Raw genomic sequence first — 15,086 nt, 5'->3', positions numbered from 1 at the left:
GGGGGGGGGGATAAATTTGTGATTTGGGGAAACTATTGTATGTATGTATAGCCTCCGAGAATGTCGGATGGAGATTTGTAAGGATCATGTATTGTATATATTTATTTCTCGAATAAAGTATATTTTGAAATATTTAAAAAAACAAAATGCTGGAGTAACTCAGCGGGACAGGCAGCATCACTGGAGGGAAAGAATGGGTGACGTTTCGGGTCGAGACTCTTCTTCAGACTGTATATTGAGCCTTATCAAGGCAGCTAGGTAAACAATGCCAGGTGAACTCTATTAACAACTGTAAGATAACTCGTGCTCACTGAAAAAGTGACACTGCCATGTTTTACTTGACAAGGTGCTCGTTGCTTGCAGCAGCAACACGGGCATATAAACTCAGATACACAAACATAAATTGCACATAAATTCTACAATTTTTTAAAAAGACAGCAAAAAAACTAAAAAGTACCACAAGATGTTGTCAAGCTGGAAAGGGTATAGAGAAGATTTACAAGGATGTTGCCAGGACTAGAGGGTCTGAGCTATAGACAGAGATATTGAGTAGGCTGGGGCTCTATTTCTTGGAGCGCAGGAGAATGAGGGGTGATCTTATAGAGGTGGATAAGACCATGAGAAGAATAGATTGGGTAGACCCATAGTGTCAATTGCCCAGAGTAGGTGAATCGAGGACCAGAGGACATAGGTTTAAGATGAAGGGGAAAATATTTAATAGGAATCTGAGGGGTAACATTTTCACACAAAGGGTAGTGGATGTATGGAACAAGCTGCCAGAGGAGGTAGTTGAGGCAGGGACTATCCCAACATTTAAGAAACAGTTCGACATGTACATGGAATGGACAGGTTTGGAGGGATATGGATCAAATGGTGACAGGTGGGACTAATGTAGCTGGGACATTTTGGCTGGTGTGGGCAAGTTGGGCCGAAGGGCCTGTTTCCACATTGTAGTAATTGGATCCTTGACTTCCTCATTCACACACCAGTCTGTTCGCATTGGTGGAAATGTGTCAGGCTCGATAACAATCAGCACGGGAGCACCTCAAGGCTGCGTGCTCAGCCCCCTGCTGTCCTCACTCTATACTCATAACTGTGTAAGCTGGACACAGTGTGAACTCCATCATCAAGTTCACCGACGACACCACTTTTGTGGGAAATATCACTGATGGAGACGAGTCAGAGTATAGAAGTGAGATCGACCGCCTGATCAAATGATGCCAGCACAATAACCTGGCTCTCAACACCAGCAAAACCAAGGAACTGATTGTGGACTTTGGAAGGGGTAGGATGGGGACCCACAGTCCCGTTTATATCAACGGGTCAATGGTGGAAAGGGTCAAGAGCTTCAAATTCCTGGGCGTGCATTTTTCCGAAGATCTCTCCTGGTCCCAGAACTGAGCAATTATAAAGAAAGCACATCAGCGCCTCTACTTCCTGAGAAGATTACGGAGAGTCGGTATGTCGAGGAGGACTCTCTCGAACTTCTACAGGTGCACAGTAGAGAGCAGGCTGACCGCTTGCATCATGGATTGGTTCGGCAACTTGTGCGCCCAGGAGCGGAAAAGACTGAAAAAGTTGTAAACACTGCCCAGTCCATCATCGGCTTTGACCTCCCTACCATCGAGGGGATCTACCACAGTCACTGCCTCAAAAAGGCTGGCAGCATCATCTAGGACCCACACCATCCTGGCCACACACTCTTCTCTCCACTGCCTTCAGGTAGAAGGTACAGGAGCCTGAAATCTGCAACAACCAGGTTCAGGAATAGCTGCTTCCCCACAGCCATCAGACTATTAAATTAAACTCAAACAAAATCTGAACTTTAATTAGCCTACTGCACTTTATATGCTTATTTATGTGTGTATGTGCATAATATTCACTGGTATATGGACACACTGATCTGTTCTGTATTATTTATGCTTGCAATATTCTGTTGTGCTGAAGCAAAGCAAGAATTTCATTGTCCTATCTGGGATACATGACAATAAACTCTATGCCCTGTGGAATAGTCTGTGGTTCCAATATTGGCCTTATCAGCCACCAGAGTGTGCACAGAACCAGAGTGGCAGTAAATCGCCCTCAATCCCAAAGGATTGCTTTAGAAAGAAGCATAAAATCACATCTATTTGGGCATATCCCACTCCCATCACGTCTAGATCTGTCTTCAGTCTTCTTCCTACTGAAATAAATCAGCTCAGTTTTGTGACTCTCCTCATAATTGTAAAACTGGTCCTCTTGTTTTCTGCATTAGCTCCAATCCTTAAATCTCCACAATATTCTAAGTGTGACCTTGTTGGTATTCACACAAGGTTGGTATAACTTGTCACACAGGAGGAGAGTTGATCCTTGAGTGGTATTGACAATAATCTGACAGGAAAGGTTATGGTTTTCTCAATGATTATTCAGAACTCTCCAATGAATTAACATCTACAACAAAGGGAAATAAAAAAATTATGAATCTCCAAGGATTTCTCTGGGAGCTGTTAAACACTACTTCCAATAAAAAGTCTGATGTGGAATAATGACTGGCTGTTACAGTCTATTACTAAGGTTCATTAGCATAGATTAGCTAAGCAAGCATGATCATTTGAAATATTCATTACATCAAGAATAGCAAGTTGAAAAATGTGGTCCTTCACACCAATGTCAAAATGCACTTACTGTGAGATTGGTGGGTGCCTTGGAAACATCCAATCATCATCAGATTTAAACAGCCCTTTCCTCAAAGGATCACGAGACTGATTGAAACAGGGGCACTGTCAGCATCTAATAGATGGATAGGTGGTTGAAGAAAACAAAAATTGATGGAGACAGGATAGAGCTAGCATAGGGATTAGGCGCAGCTGCTGCCTCCTAACTTGCACCATTAACCCATCACTGGTCTATTGTACAGGATGGCAGACAGTAGCCAGTCCATCACAGGTACTGACCTCCCCACAACTGAAGGAGTCTATAGGAGGCGCTACCTTAAAAAGACAGCTAATATCATAAAAGACCCCATAAATGAGCACTGATAATATTAGTGTCATGTATATCATCCCTAATAGCATCAGGGATATATGATAGATATTTATCATATATATATATATATCCCCGTCCACGCTCTCATTCTGGTACTATAATAGGAAGAATGTGCAAGAGCCTGAAAACCGTAACAACTAGGTTGAAGAACGGCTTCTTAGCAACAATCAACTTCTTGAACACTGTACAACACTAACAGTAGCAGCTCAGAATTTCTATAGACTATCTTTGTTGCACTATAGACTTTGGTTTTGCACCATTATGTTTATTTTGTATTACGGTTATTAATTTATTGTAGATTATTATATACTATATGTGTGGTATTGCATTTATAGGCCCAATACACTCAGCAAATAAGAATTCCATTGTCAGTACATATGACAATTAAACACTCTTGATGACTGCTCTAGGCCCAGCAAATTCTGCGTTAAAAATCTCTTGCTTTTGGTTTTCAAAACTCACAATGGTTTCACTCCTCCCAGCACCTTACTCCTCAATTCCTGTCATACTCTGAGATCATTGGGCTCGGATGAGTCTGCCGTTTTGTACAGCTTTGAGCTTAATGAGTTCACCGCAGGAGCAGCCACTCTCATCTGCCTGAGCCCTCAACTCCCTCCCTAAACATTGCTGCCTCCTTCACTTTCTCTGAGATAATCCAAACATCTCAGAATGTTAACCAGATTTTTGATCACATATCCTAATATGTCCTCAAGTAATCAGCTGTCTGATCAAGTCAAGCATCCTAAGCTGCTTTCCTACATCATTGCCATTGCAAATTGTTGCTGCTACTCTTGTGGGAAATAAGCACTAGCACAGACTGGGTAGCTGAGAGCAGTTAAGTGTCCAGATGAGCACTTGAATTGTTTAGGCTTAGACAGCTATAGAGCAAGTGCTGGGTGATGCGATGATTTTGGAAGTGGTTGGTATGGAGGTTGGGCCAATTGGCCTATTCCCACGTTAAAATTTTATCGTGCAATTTTGATCTTTAATTGGCTTGCAGATTTGTAATAACACTGGCAAATTCTTCTGTAAATATATCATTCCATGTATAATAATTTTCCCAAGAAAAATCATTAAATCTAAATAAAATATGGTAGCTATTTTTTTCACAATGTCATTACACTTACCTTGGTAGTTTAGTTTTTTTTAGAGATAGGGCATGGAAACAGGCCCTTCGACCAACTGTGTCCACACCAACCCTTGATTGCCCGTTCACACTAGTTCTATGTTATCCCACTTTCAGATTCACTCTACATACTCGGGGCTACTTACTGAGGCCTATTGAACTATAAGTCCACACGTCTCTGGGATGTGGTAGGGAATCGGAAGATGCAGATGAAACCCATATGAGAGTATGCAAACTACCCACCGCCAACATCCAAGGGCAGGATTGAACCTGGGTTTCTGGCATTGTGAGATGGCAGCTCTGCCAGGTGTGACACAATGCACCCTTCCTGTTTTGTATGAATGCCTGAAGTCAGTGGAGTTTCTAACAATGTTGTACAGGCTCTCAGGTGTATGAGCTTGAAGCTGATTATCTAAAAATTGAAATGCATTTGTCCCCCTTCTTATACACATAACATGTTTTACAACAATATTACCTGGTTTAGATCACACGCATGTCATCTCCAGGTGAAATTGTACCCATTGGGAATGCTTACCTACCAACGTAACCTAGAACTTCTGGGTGACACTTATGAGCTTTGTCAATCATTCATGGAACATCACGCTATCTTGTTGTATGGGTCTATTTAGAGAGATGTTTTATTGACTTGAGTCACAGACTTCAAACTTACTGTAGAATGTTCAAAGTGGACTACACCTACCAGAGAGCCATTTCTCCATTAAAAGCTGCAAAGATCCTCATTGAATGATGACACCATGGCTAACACTCCATTTAACAATGATTGGCTTCAGAGGGTAGATGAGGGATCTCCAGTTATCCAAGGCTCTGGGTTCTGGTCAGCATTGATGGCTTCTCCTGAGAGCAGCCAGCTATTAAATGCACTCATCTCCCAGTTATTCTGTGAGTGAGATCCATAGCTATCGCTGGTAGCTTCAGGCAAATACCACACCCTTAAGGGCCTGTCCCACTTAAGTGATTTTTTCAGTGACTACAGGCGACTAGGCTGTCGCCACATGGTCGCGGGGTGATGCCTGTATGGTGGTAAGCAGTCTCTGGAGGATGCCTGGAGAGTCGTAATGTTTTTCTAGTCGCCGCTGGATTTTGAAATGTTCAAAACTTTTTGGCGACTATGGGCTTGACGTAGCTTGTCTTCTACTGTTGCAGGTGCTGTCATAGGTTGTCACCAGGATGACGCAGGTTGTCGCCAGGTGACGTTGGTTGTCGCTGGGTGCTGACCGGTGAATTCCATTGGCAACTACCTATGTCAACCGGCAACAGATACCGGTGACTGAATTGTCTTCAGTTGTCTTCAATTGTCGCCGACAGGGTCGTTGCTTGTTGTAGCTTGTCACGGGTGGACGTAGGTTGACTTTGGTTGTCGTAGCTGGTCGCCTGTGTTGTCATAGGTTGTCGTAGGTGGACATGCTAATGGGTCGCCAGTTGACGGTACCTTGCCGTAGCTTGACGTCGACTAGTTGGTAGGTTGCTGTAGCTGTCGTAGACATTGTCGGGGGGGGGGGGGGGGGGGGTCCTGTCACCAGTTTCTCGTCGCCCTTTAGTACATAGGAATACAATCTCACATCATCTCACTACCAAAATAGGGAAGTTCAGCCAGATTGAAGTGAGATGCAGACACACAAATCATTGTATATTAAAGAATTTAATTCTGTGCATTCTGCTTGTGAAATTTATCTTCGCACTTCCACATTTACAATAGAAACTGCAATTGGAACATTGCAGTGTAATTAACACCCATCCCCCTCCTCCACAGTAGGAGTCGTGGTTATAGCAGTTCTACAAGTGGGAGGGTGTCACTGTAACGACATGTCAAGTTGGCACAGGTTCCTCGTACAAAGAAAATAAAAAATACAATAATAAAAATTGAATGCAATAGACACATTTTTATTTCTCCTTTTATGATTTGAGCCAAGCCAAAGCATATTACAGACATTCAAATATTTATGAAATGTTCTCTCTCTCTCTCTCTCTCTCTCTATCTCTCTCTCTCTCGCTCTCTCTCTCCCCCGTCTTCCGTAGGTTGCAAAAACCCCTGTCGTAGATGTTAGGCCTCAATGTCCCCCCCCCCCCATGTTTTAAAAGCGATTTCTGCCACTGCATCCAACTTTTTACCTTGTCTGCACATCTGGACGCCCGCAGCGACGACTGCGGAGGGTTGAGGTCCCAACCACGGGGGAAAGTGGAGGAGGACTGGCCAATTTTTCTGCCTTCCACCACAGTGATGAATGCTGTGGTGGATTGTTTGTGTTAAATTTTTTTATTGTGTATTTGTGTGTTCTTTATCATTGTACCACTGCTGGCAAATTCATTTCACTTGCACTTTATGTGCAATGTGACGAATAAAACTGTATTGTATTGTATTGTATTATAGCAACAATGTTGCCATCATAGAACACTTACTCCTACCAGCACGGGAGGGGGTGGGGCCAGGGGAAGTGGAATTGGAATTGGAATTGCTGGCGGAGGCAGGGGAAGTGCAATTGAATTTTTTTTAGTCCAGTGCTGGAAGAGGTAGGGCAGTGGTGGAATCTTACTTTGGGGAACAGGTTACGTTGGGGGACCAGCTCCAATTCCATGGGCTCCCATTTCAGACCCAACCAGGATCTAAGGTACCTAACTTAATACACCACTTCTTGCAAGTGTTCTTCCTCCTTGCACTGCATTCTATACTCTTCGCCATGCGCCAGTACTTTCTGCTCCTCCATCAGCCACTCCCAGTGTTCCAGGCCTCACGCTTCCAGAAGTGCCATGGACCTCTGCTCCTTTTCTTCCCCCGCTGGTTCCACACTTAAACCAGTATTTCTTCATTTACTTGACATCCACCAGGGTTTGCAAGCTCGCCCGTCTCCAGATGGGACCCTCCCACTGATGCTGTCATCCGCCCCCAGGCAGAAGGCCTCACTGCTGGATCAACGTGATTTCGACCACCCCCATGACGAGATCTGCGACAACATTGCCAATTGATCAAGGTGGGACCCCGACAATAAAAAAGTGTCTAGACCCAAAATATCGTCTGTTCAGTCCTTCCACAGGTATTGCCTTACCTGGTGAGTTCCCCGCTATCATTTACCGCAACATGGTGCTGCTGTGGAGTTAGGATATTCTTCAACCTTGCAAATTCCAACAGCAGACATCAATCGGTCTAGCAATGGGTATTCCAATCTACAGGAACAAGTAACAAGTATTGTTGATGATTATATTTTGTGCTAGTGAATGTCAACCCGAGACAAAAAATGGGGCTTATAAAGTGCATTAAAAATGTACATTCAGTTTAGAACTATAACTGGCTCCAATAAAACCATGAACAAAATTAAAAAAAAATGACAAATGGCCAAGACAACTGAAGGTTTGGCCACCAACGGTAACTAAAATCATTAATGGTTGCAGAAGTAATCACAAAGAGAAAGGTGTTGGGATCTTGACGGGGTGTAGAATTACAGGATGTCATGGAGAAAAGGCGAGCTCCAGCCAGAGAGATTTGAACAAGGCATGAGAACTTTAATCGAAGACATTGCTGGATTAGGAGACAAGCAGAAGGTCAATGGGCAAACACGACTGAGTACTAGATATGGGCATCAGAATTTGGATAAAGATTCTGTGGGTGATCTGAGAGCCTGAGCAAAAGAGAGAGATGTCTATAGCTGAGGAGATGATAACATTTAAAAACAAGTAAGCGATACAACTGATTCCTATTCCCTGGGAATACATTAAAATAAACAGTGGTATAGGCACAAAGAGAATAGATTAATATTTCACAAAAACACAGCGGTTGTCACTGATAATAAATAGCACTTTACTCTCCTACTGCTGCAGTGTGCTTGGGTAACTATGGCAACCAAAACATTAACACTCAATGATTCTTGTACTTTGACACTACTTTGATTGATTATACAGGCATTGTTTGTGCCTGGAATTATCGCCCCTGGAATAAGCTTCACTTAGAAACATTATTATTAAGTGCTCCTCAACCTATTATATAACTTTAAGGCCCTCTTACTAACAAACCAGATACTCAAGAACATGCTATTTCCCAGCCAAGGGTGCTGCAAACCTGCTCCCATCAAGACTGATAATGGCAGGAAAGGGGAGGATCAGACTGGGAACCATGCCCTTTTGTGTTTATTAATGATCAGTAGTTGGCTTTAAAGGGCATGGTTTTAACATTTGCTGATGACTCAAAATCAAACTAAGAGTATTAATATTTCTATACTAAACAAAGAGTTTACATACGGCAGATAGAATTTAACGTTAAAAAGTGTGAAATTGTACAGTTGGATCAAAAGAATGACAAGAGGCAACATGTTAAAGAAGAAGAGAACAATGCATAGCACAGGAGCAGGCCGTCTGATCCACTGAGTTACTCCACCACTTTATTTTTTTTTGTAAACCATCATCTGCAGTTCCTTGTTTCTATAGGAAAAAGCCCCTCTGCATATGATATCTGTGTCGAACATGATGCCAAAATAAACTAATCCTTTGGTTGTCTGTAGAGTATATTTGATCTTCGGGTTTATAAATAAAGCCACAATGTACAAAATCAATAATTGGTTGGGCTGCTCTGTGTTCAGTTCTTGGCACAACAATTTGGGAAGGATGACAAGCATTGGAGAGAGTGCAGACAGTATGCAGAAGAAATTTACCAGGATAGCCCAAAGGCTGAGAGGAATTTGATGAAATTGAGGGAGCCAAATCCAGAGAGCATAGCTTTAAGATGATGTGTGGGACAAGTTATTTTACTCAGAACGTGCTGCCTGGGGTGGTGGTGGAGGCAGATGTGATGGCATTTCAGAGGCTGTCTGATAGGCCATTGCCTGCAGAGATTAGTTTAACCTGGCATCAACACAGATATTGTGGAGTGAAGGGCCTGTTCCTGTCCTATACTGTTCTATTTGTAAGAAGGAACTGTAGTTGCTCGTTTATAGTGAAGATGGACACAGAATTCTTCAGTAACTCAGCAGATCATGCGGCATCTCTGGAGAAAAGGAATTGGTGACCATTCGGGACAAGACCCTTCATCATACTGTGGGTCAGGGGAGGGGGAAAACGAGTAGTACTACTATGGTGCTGTAACCTAGGCAGTCGCAGCACTTTGATCGTGCAGTGGCAATGTATTTCCATGTTCGCATAGTGTACAAATGAGAGGGAGGTCACGCTGTAATTTGCCCCAGAGAACTGCTGCAATTTGACTAAATTACAGGTGCTACATTAATGCAAGTTGTTTTAAAAGTTCTGACAAATTGAAGAAACCATTTCTTCAGAGCTATGTATTCACACGTCGTGTCCGCCATGTTTTCATGCTTTTAGCAGGTTTTGATTAATGGAGAGTGCTATTCCATACTGAGCAGAGCACAGTTCGAATCCCATCTGAGAAACATTCTCTCCAAATGAGATATTGCTCATGAATGCAACCTGATCCATTAAGGGAGTATTCATATGTTCAGTATATCAAACTGCCACTGGGAGGAATCTGGCAAGCACTGGCAGGTTTCCTGAGACTGAACATGTTTGTGTTTTAAGGTTAATTATCAATCCTGGCATAGAGACAGTTGTTGCATGATAACAGATAAACCCAGATCATATTGTACAGGATCTGTATCAGAATGAACCAGCACAAACATTTGGTGAAAACATCTCTGCCAAAATTTCAGACTGAGTTAGCAGCTTGCATTTAGCCCCAATCAAAATGTTGGAAATAGATAGTTCTGCTGGTCTGCTTGAAAACAGAATGAATACATCTGTCCTGTTAAACAAAATGAATAAGTGTTTGGAATTTTGCCTAGATTGGTCAGGCTAATCGTCGACGTTTTAAAAGGATTTCTTTGCTCCAACATAATTAATAATTTATCACTCAGCTTTGTGCAACAATGGTTTTGTTCTAGAGTTTTAGTTTGAAACAGGCTAAGTTCAGATATCAGTGAATGAGTCAAATTTATTGAAATGTGACCTGTTGTTCTCTGAACTCCTGGGCAATGCTGACCTGGAAGATCAGCAAAATTGCTTGTTAATTTTCAAATAAATAGTTTTTGCATCAAAATAAACTCCGCAGGACGTTTCAGTAATCAATACACTGAGGATACACCTAATTAAACCAGTAATTTTATATTCTAAAAATAGCATAGATGAGATGAATTGGTCCTTGGGCAGTAACTGGGTGATTGCAAATCAGCTGCAGTGTCACACAAAACTAAATTTCCTTTCCAATCAGACAAAATTAAAGTGGATGGTTGACATCCTATCACTCAGTTTGTGCCAAGATGTCAGAGTTCACCAATAAAAGATCACTATTCTTCCTGCCCATCTCCTTTCTACCTTATTATCCCTGTAAAGCAGATAATCTATAGTTATCTTTTTAAAACTCCTACAACTGTGCACACAACCTACGTCACAAGTTTAGACATGCATGTGACCCATAAAAGTGTCACCATATGAAAAATCAATAAGTAACAGATTTATTCCTTCCTTTTCAATGCTCTCCGGTCTCCAGGGGGTATTGCTGTCACTATCAACCTCCAGTCACAATCCCCACACAACCTCCCATTGTAACTGTCTCTAAAGGCAAAGTTATTTTTATACATAGCACTAAAATTAAACAGAAGCATCAATTGAGGGTTGAATATTGCATTTCATAACTGCTCTTTAAATAAACTGTTTTCTGCTGACGATCTGAAACATTTTAATTAATTTACATAAATCTGCAGCCTCTTTAACAATACAATTTCAAACTTTCAAAAGCAATCACTTGTAGCTTTAATTTTAGCTTGGGATTCATCTCTCTCATGTTCGCTGCTTTCATTTAATATTTTTCCAGCTTCTCGTTGTGACAATTGTCAAATGATCCACCACAACCTTTTGGATTTTTTCTCTTGCCTATTATTAAAATAGTAATAATTGCTCCAGGCGTATAAGAGGCAGAAACAACATTAAAAGTAGCCCTTTTCTTCCTCTTTGCTTCTCTTTCTGCTTGCAAAAACGTTTCACCCCTTTCTATTTTATTGAATGAATTCAAATTGAAAGAGACTCAGATTTAATGTCATCCAACTGTAACATCATTGGATTCCTAACTCTTTGTATTTCTAAATGTATACTTCACAACATAATCTCAACGGCACGGTGGTGTAGTGGTACAGTTGCTGACTTACAGCGCCAGAGACCCGCGTTCGGTCCGGACCTCGGCTGCTTGTCTGTACAGAGTTTGTACGTTCTCCCCGTGACCTGCGTGGGTTTTCCCTGGGAGCTCCGGTTTCCTCCTACACTCCAAAGACATGCAGGTTTGTAGGTTAATTGGCTTGGAAAAATTGTAAATTATTCCTTGTGTGTAGGATAGTTAATATGTGGGGATCACTGGTTGGCATGGATTTGGTGAGCCAATGGGCCTGTTTCTGCGCTGTATCTCCAAACTGTTAATTCAGTCCTATTTACTCTATTTATACCTACCCAAGTGGTACACAAATGTTATTAATTTCTTTCCTCCCAAATCTCTTCCAATTTTAATTATGTTGTAGCTGCGCCTGCTAGCGCACGCAGATATCGAACTCGGCGTTCGGAAGCCGCGGTCACGCGGACTAGGGAGGGGCTGTTGTTTTTTTAAATCTCTCCCTGCACTGGAGACCCGACCTTTTCTCGTCGGGTTTCCGTTGTCGTTGGGGCCGCAATGAGGAGCGGCCTCCAACAGGAAGAAGCCGGGGACTCTGGTGCTACAACTCACCGTCGCCGTCGCGGGGCTGGCCGAGTCCGGAGCGGGTGGAGCGGTGGAGGAGCGCTGCTGCTGCTGTGGCCCGACCAGAGAGTCGGAGGCTCCAACGGCAGGACTGTGGACGGCGGCACCGGGAGCCCGCGGCTCCCTGGAGGGAGACCGCTTTTCAGGGCTCTCGCAACGGCGACTTCCCCCGCCCGAGTTGCGGGGTCGAAGAGCTCCTGGAGCGGGGCCTGACATCACCGCCCCGCGCGGCTTGGAATGGCCGCGGGACTCTGCGAGCGCACGCCGGGGGCTCTAACACCAAGACCCGGTGTGCGACCTTGCACTACCCGGCGTGGCTTTAATGGCCGCGGGACAATCGCCATCGCCAGCCGGGGGCTTTGACTTTGACTCTGACATGGGGGGGGGGGGGAGAGTGCAGTGGAGAGATAAGTTTTTTTGGCCTTCCATCACAGCAATGTGATGGATGTTTATGTAAATTATGTTGTGTCTTGGGTCTATGTGTTTGTAATGTATGGCTGCAGAAACGGCATTTCGTTTGGACCTCAAGGGGTCCAAATGACAATTAAATGTATCTTGTATCTTGTATCTTGTATCTTTAATTCCCATATTTTGTTTATTATATTTAATAATTAATTCTAAATGTATATTTTTAAATAATTTCAAAGAAAATGTGTCTACTTTTATCAGCTTACTTTTCTTTAGATTCAATCCTTTCCAAACTAATTTATATGTCATTTAGTGCCATGAAATCCACTTCAACTAATTAAGACAAAAGCTGTCATTCAATACTCATGATGGAAAGAGGTGATAGCTGGGCTGATTTCCAGCCTTTTCTATTTTATTTAAGATTGGCACTGTTTTATTTTATATCTGAACAGATTAATTGGGACAAGGTTACTTTTGAAGCATTGTGACGTTACAATGATGCAGCAATCTTTTACTGATAAATGAGAAATAAAAGTTGGTCAGACAGTTTCTAATTCCAATAAATCTGTAAAACATTTTACATCCACGGCCACAGGGCCTGACAATAATAAAAATGCATGGGCTGATAACAATTGCATTCAGAAGCAGTATAGAGGAAGAAAAGAAAATATTATTAATTTTGCTTCAGCATCAAAACTAGGAATGATAAATACAATGGAGACAATAAAGTAGATATAAACACAAAAAGGTGGAGTAGCTCAGCGGGTCAGGCAGCATTTCTGGAGAGGATTGGGTGACATTTCGGGTCGAGACCCTGCTTCTGACTCAATAAAGTGGAGCAGTTATAGATAGCACCCATCTCCTGCTCCCCTTTCTCTGTTGAACTTTTCTTTCAGCAATATCTACAGTAATCCACATTTGGTATCTCCTAAAGAGGGTTGTCTGGTAACACACTCACTAAGCACATTGGAACATCGAGGCAGCTCTCGGTGAAAACAGAAATCACCATTGTCTCTAGTGTGCCAGCACAGATTTTACCCATTTGAGGAAAAGAGTGCTTAAAGATGTAAAGTACTCTAGCTGAGCATCAAACACTAGGCAGTGGCGATATCTACCCTTCTGAATGCTTTATAGATGGGGAAAACCTATGGCACTGGCTATCTATTCTATTATTGCAGACACCCTCAAAATCCACTGATAGGATGTGAACAAATATGTGTCCTTGCCCAGACTAACATCTCCAAGCATTGTGGTACGTATTCCACACAGCTGGTTTAAATGGAGAAATGACATAATTCACACTCCCAAAACATCCAACTCCAAGTTCAACCACAGTAAAATGTTACCTGGAGGACAGGGGAAACACTTCAAGGAGATTCTCAAACACTTGGTGAAATAAAAATCCCAACTGACTCATGAATTCTTTTTTGGCGCCTTTGAGAGGGGGGCGGGTTTAAAATGCCGTTTTCTCCAGGCTGTTCAAATTGATGTTGGTCAGCCTGTTTAGTTGCTAAAGAAAAATCGCTCCGACATTCGTTCTCTGCAGTTATTTTTTAATATCGCTGGATAATTTAATTGTTAGAGTAAATTAAAAATCATCTTCTAAAACCGTGAGCGCTGACAATGGGACGGATCTCACGTAGGGACAAGGCAAGGTACGCCGTTTATTTTTACATAAAATAGTGCTTCTTAAGATGCCTTTAATCAAAATTTTAAGCTGCGTGACTTGGGGCCCATCCGAACCGGCAGTATTTTTCCTGCCGACATGGGGTTCAAATTCACTGCAACCGCAACGTTCCAAACCATCGCGTTCCACAAAATCCCACTTGCAAGATGATTTAAATGGCCATTAATTTACAGGAATTAAACACTAAATAAATTCCGTCCATTTGGCCTATAAATTAATGACAATGAGATTTTAAAATCATGTTATATTGTGAATTCTTGTGTGAATGTTATTTGGACACTTAAGCTATTTTAAAATGTTAATCTTTTCTTAAGAAATGGATAGATGTTTAGATCTGGTAATTGCATTTTGTAATTAGCTACAATTGGATAACTAACTAATTATATGCTTTAATTTCAGGTCATCCAAGTAAGATTGTTTAATATTTGTTTCAGAATGCTTCAATCTACAATAACTGAACATTTCTTTCAGTTCTCTTAATTTTTAAGAAAGTTATGGGCTTTTGATTGTCCTTGATCACAGCTTTTGTGTTAAGTCAATGGAAAAGCAATAGGGAACAAGATGCTAATTTCCGAGTATGAAAATGGCCATAACTTTTTTAATACTGAAGATATGAAAGTGAATTCGGTGTCAAATTAAACTTCCTCTTATGCTTTATCTGATGGGATAAATTGCAGACTTGATTTTTTAAATCTCCAAAATTTGTAACATTGCTACATATGGGACAAACCAATTTAGCCCAATATATGGGATGTCCTGGCTAACACGGGACAGTTGACAACCCTATAGAGGCAGGTGACTGACAAACAGAGGCAGGGAAAAAAACAGATGGATTCAGATTCAATTTAATTTCAATTTTAATTGTCATTGTCAGTGTACAGTACAGAGACAACGGAGCCAGGTGAAGGGAGCTACTCATATAAGGTGTGTTGGAAGGTACTGCAGATACTAGTTTAAACCAAAGATATAGGCTCTTTGGTTTAAACCGTAGACACAAAAACCTGGAGTAACTCAGCGGGACAGGCAGCATCTCTGGAGAGGATCGAGTCTCGAATCTCGACCCGAAACGTCTGCAATGATGCTGCCTGTCCTGCTGAGTTACTCCA

At 42.0% G+C, this 15,086-nt stretch overlaps 1 long non-coding RNA gene across 2 annotated transcripts in view; it reads right to left on the bottom strand.

Moving 5' to 3' along the window:
- Positions 1-359: 359 nt before the first annotated feature.
- Positions 360-15,086, bottom strand: part of LOC129712702 (uncharacterized) — a 15,471-nt gene continuing 744 nt past the window's right edge. Inside the window, exons 2-3 of one of the 2 annotated variants that reach the window (XR_008726115.1) lie at positions 7,213-7,330; positions 360-2,430 (exon numbers count right to left, since the gene is read on the bottom strand). This is a non-coding gene — a long non-coding RNA (uncharacterized LOC129712702). Of the gene's footprint in view, positions 2,431-6,671; positions 7,111-7,212; positions 7,331-15,086 lie in introns of those variants that run through there. The other variant, XR_008726114.1, reaches the window with a different exon arrangement.

The sequence above is a fragment of the Leucoraja erinacea genome, chromosome 33 (genome assembly GCF_028641065.1).
Source record: "Leucoraja erinacea ecotype New England chromosome 33, Leri_hhj_1, whole genome shotgun sequence".
In the NCBI taxonomy this organism is placed as follows: domain Eukaryota; kingdom Metazoa; phylum Chordata; class Chondrichthyes; order Rajiformes; family Rajidae; genus Leucoraja; species Leucoraja erinaceus.
The sequence above is the reverse complement of the archived record's forward strand: the minus strand, read 5'-3'. Positions and strand labels throughout refer to the sequence as shown.